Source organism: Erpetoichthys calabaricus, chromosome 1 (genome assembly GCF_900747795.2).
Source record: "Erpetoichthys calabaricus chromosome 1, fErpCal1.3, whole genome shotgun sequence".
Taxonomy (NCBI): domain Eukaryota; kingdom Metazoa; phylum Chordata; class Cladistia; order Polypteriformes; family Polypteridae; genus Erpetoichthys; species Erpetoichthys calabaricus.
Window position 1 is genome coordinate 256,552,356 of NC_041394.2, and position 5,003 is coordinate 256,557,358.

General features: G+C 38.0%; 1 protein-coding gene across 1 annotated transcript in view; it reads right to left on the bottom strand.

The window, feature by feature from the left end:
- Positions 1–1,299: 1,299 nt before the first annotated feature.
- plxna4 (plexin A4) overlaps positions 1,300–5,003 on the bottom strand; it is a 1,034,568-nt gene continuing 1,030,864 nt past the window's right edge. The window contains exon 14 of the mRNA XM_051928179.1: positions 1,300–1,315. The gene's annotated coding sequence lies outside the window, so the exon portion shown is untranslated. The remainder of the gene's footprint in view (positions 1,316–5,003) is intronic.

Here is a 5,003-nt window from a genome sequence, read left to right on the forward strand (position 1 = left end):
TGAATGTCAAGTACAGTGTTCAATGTAAATTTTTACATGCAAAATCATATTTTCATATCATTTGCAGTAAAGAGTTGAAAGTCTTACCCAAAATTTTTAAGATATTAAACGGGTGTCAACCGTAAAGAAATACAGCATCTGGTGAAATCTTTGGGGTGTATTTTTTATAATTGTCTTTTCTTGCCTTATTGTTGTACAGATTGTTCTCCTTTAATGCTGATTAATATGGCTCTCTATATCCTACAGCAAGCTGCGATAAAAATCTTTGTGAAGCCGAGCCATAAAATGGATAACCCTTATTCATCAAATAAATAATATTTTAATTGTCACTCATTGAAACATAACAATATCTGGTCATTAAATGAATTGTTCAATGATTCAATTTGCACTCGTGAATCAATGAACCCAATCAAAAATTACACAGTAGTTCATTTGGGACACCCAATGCAGAACCTTAACAACAAGTTTAGTGATCAGGCAGAATGCCAAACAGACAACAAGAATGATGAATGCTGCAGCAGCCTTGCCATTTAACTCATTTACCTGCAAAGTGCTCAAATTAATCTTGCTAGCAAAATGCATTAAAATGTACAATTATTTACTGGACAGCCATTCCACAGTGTGAAACAGATGCTTTTTTCCTCCTTTATTTTGTAACATATTTTGTGTACATCTGACATGGATGCTAAATCCATTTTTGATCTTTTAACAGCTGGAAGTCTGCAATGCCTTTGGCTACTGTTCAGGCTTCAATTTAGAAAGCAAACCTTGCAGTTAAGTTTTTGAAGGGAAGATAAAAATGTGCAGCTAGCTGTTAGTGTAATGAATGGTCTTTTCCTGGATGTCAATTCGATGCAAGGCAGCCATCTTTTATGAGGTGTTAGTAATTGTTCTGAAATGGTATAAATCTTTTCATGTAGATGACAGACCAATTAGAAATGATACATACTTAACTTTATGGCTTGATTATTCAGAGGTATTCTTAAAATATAAACCTAAATCGGTATGTCATCTGTCTTGTTTGTTATAAGGAATGTAGAAACACTGTGAATTTGTACTAAAATAGTGTGCTCTTTATAATATGACAGTTTGAATAAAATAGGCATTTACCTGAATACTCTAAGGATTTTGGTCAATTACAGAAAGTGATTCATCAAATGTGTTTTTTTTATGGTATGACAGATTAATGAACCATTAATACTGTATTTCAGCCAGTTCAGGTTCTCTTTAACTGAAAGTGGCCATAGACATAAAACACAGTTTAATTAATTTGCACCTTCTAATTTGGTTAAAGACAGATCCCCATCTCACTTTTCTCTCCTCTCTTCTTGACTTATCGCTGTCATTTTATACATAAATTCTTTCAGCTGCAGAATTATTAAAGTGTCTGATTAAGTACCACATAAACGAAGCAGCAATTATTTTTCATTTGGGACAGACTCAGAATGATTCAACATAATAATAGAATTTTATAAAAAGTTATAATCATTGTTTTGAGTCAAACTAGGTTGATCCAGGTGCAGGGGAAGAATCTTTTTTTTGTGAAGCCATTTATTAATTTTGTAAAATCTTTATCCAGTTCAGATAACACATGTGTCTTTCAAATGTAATAGAAAAACTGTTGTACCACTTATAGGCTCTACACAGGCAGTGCCTGGTCTCTGGATTCAAACCGAGGACTGTGAAACTGTGAGGCAGCAGCACTAGCCAATGCACCACCATGGCACCACCACTGAACAAAGCATTTCTGAAAACTCTAAACCTCGTAACTTGACACAAAGAAGGGCATAATCTTCATGTATGTTTTGGGAGAGAGGTCCCTATTCAGACTTGAAAGGCAATATTTTATCACTATTTAATAATCATAGTTATTATTGAAATTGGAGGACTTTGATTTATCAAGTAAACACAACACCACACTGTCATTCTTTTCCCCCATGCCATGGACATGGTAGAAAAATCAGCTGAAGTGGATATATAGAGGTCTTCTAACCAAGATGGCTGTTTGACAAACCCCACTCGGAGCATTCATGGATGACCTCAAATGGACACTCTAAGACCTGAAAAAGGTCCTTAACTTGGAAAGGATGATTTTAAAACCTACTAAATCAAGGTCCCTGGGGCTATAGAGAAATAATACAGTGGATAAATTCTATTTCACAATATCTGGATCCACCTTCCCTTCTGTCACAGAGCAGCTAGTCAAAAGTTTTAGGAAGATGTGTAACCTGAATGATTTTGTTGCTATTGAGACCAACAAAGAACTTAAGGTCTGACTTGCCAAGGTAGATAAATCCAGCCTCCCTGGTAGGTTTAAGGGCTGGATGTATCAACAAGCCATTCCACCCAAAATCTTATGGCTGGTTTATTCAGTCACCATTACAGCAGTGGAATCCTTATAGAGAAAGATCAGCAGCTTTCCCCACAGGTGGCTTGGTCATCCCCATAGCCTTAGTATTGCAGCAGTGTACAGAAGTAATAATACCCTGCAGCTCTCAATAAGTGGTTTAACAGAAGAGTTGAAGGAGTTGAGAACAAGAGAAACTTTCCAGTACAGAATCTCAAAGAACCCAAAAATACTGTAATATCAGCTGCTATTGAGGTGTGAATGGGCAGAAAATTGAGGGATTACAAAGCATTGGATGAAGCAGAGTCACAGTGGATGCAAAGACTCTGGTATAAACTCTGGTAACAGGCTTAGCTACTTCTCTAAATTTGGATTGATAAAGCCAAGAGCATACAGCAACACCGAATGATTTCAAGAGAACATTCAAGTAAGTGTCGAGGAAAAAATAACTAACTTAGGCGGCAGAGAGCATGGGTCGGGTGGGGATGGGCACTACAGTGCAGAAGTACTTGGCCTATCATCTTCCTGTTCTTTCTGTTGCATCCTGAAATATTTTATACTTGTCATGCTGTATGTCTAACAATTCCATACTGCCAGTGGGTTATTTGATGCCTTAACTATTATTTAATATCATCACCTGACAAACTCAAGAAACTAGACTTCACATTAAATAGTGATTTTTGATAACGATCTAGTCTTTGTCTGTGGCCAAAGTTGTAGCCTTATATGAGAGTAATATGACATCTGTGTTGTGGTCCAAACTTTTCTTCTCTGTGATAAAGAAGGAGACAGCAAGCAACATAGACTTAAAACCATGTACAGTAAATTCAGGTAAGATTGTGGTTTATATCCTGTGGCATCCTTCAAGTAAGTGTTATATTTTTGACATCCACATGCTGCCACTGGGTTATCTGATGTGCCAGTATGACTAATTATTTCACTGTTCAGTCGGTGATGCTCGGCTTTTTGTGAAAATCAATCCTGGTTGCACATTTAATGGAAAAGTTGACCACCTGTCTCAATGACCTCAGCACATATCTACAAATCTCTTCAAATCAAGACCAACAAATTTACCAAATATCCAATTCTGTAACAAAGAAAATGCATAGCTTACCTGGAGAAAAATATAAATCTCTAAAATGTTTTCATTCTTTAATGTGCTCTTTTGTTAACAGTCTATTTTAGCTCATAAGCTGTACAGGTGCTGGTCATAAAATTAGAATATCATGACAAAGTTGATTTATTTCAGTAATTCCATTCAAAAAGTGAAACTTGTATATTAGATTCATTCATTACACACAGACTGATGTATTTCAAATGTTTATTTCTTTTAATGTTGATGATTATAACTGACAACTAATGAAAGTCCCAAATTCAGTATCTCGGAAAATTAGAATATTGTGAAAAGGTTCAATATTGAAGACACCTGGTGCCACACTCTAATCAGCTAATTATCTCAAAACACCTGCAAAAGCCTTTAAATGGTCTCTCAGTCTAGTTCTGTAGGCTACACAATCATGGGGAAGACTGCTGAGTTGACAGTTGCCCAAAAGACGACCATTGACAACTTGCACAAGGAGGGCAAGACACAAAAGGTCATTGCTAAAGAGGCTGTCTGTTCACAGAGCTCTGTGTCCAAGCACATTAATAGAGAGGTGAAGGGAAGGACAAGATGTGGTAGAAAAAAGTGTACAAGTAATAGGGATAACCGCACCGTGGAGAGGATTGTGATACAAAACCCATTCAAAACTGTGGGGGAGATTCACAAAGAGTGGACTGCAGCTGGAGTCAGTACTTCAAGAACCACTAAGCACAGATGTATGCAAGACATGGGTTTCAGCTGTCGCATTCTTTGTGTCAAGCCACTCTTGAACAAGAGACATCGTCATAAGCGTCTCGCATTTGGACTGCTGCTGAGTGGTCCAAAGTTATGTTCTCTGATGAAAAGTAAATTTTGCATTTCCTTTGGAAATCAAGGTCCCAGAGTCTGGAGGAAGAGAGGAGAGGCACAAAATCCACGTTGCGTGAGGTCCAGTGTAAAGTTTCCACAGTCAGTGATGGTTTGGGGTGCCATGTCATCTGCTGGTGTTTGTCCATTGTGTTTTCTGAGGTCCAAGGTCAACGCAGCCGTCTACCAGGAAGTTTTAGAGCACTTCATGCTTCCTGCTGCTGACGAACTTTATGGAGATGCAGATTTCATTTTCCAACAGGACTTGGCACCTGCACACAGTGCCAAAGCTACCAGTACCTGGTTTAAGGACCATGGTATCCCTGTTCTTGATTGGCCAGCAAACTCGCCTGACCTTAACCCCATAGAAAATCTATGGGGTATTGTGAAGAGGAAGATGCAATACGCCAGACCCACCAATTCAGAAGAGCTGAAGGCCACTATCAGAGCAACATGGGCTCTCATAACACCTGAGCAGTGCCACAGACTGATCGACTCCATGCCACACCGCATTGCTGCAGTAATCCAGGCCAAAGGAGCCCCAACTAAATATTGAGTGCTGTACATGCTCATACTTTTCATGTTCCTACCTTTCAGTTGGCCAACATTTCTAAAAATCCTTTTTTTGCATTGGTCTAATCGATATTCTAATTTTCCGAGATACTGAATTTGGGACTTTCATTAGTTGTCAGTTATAATCATCAACAT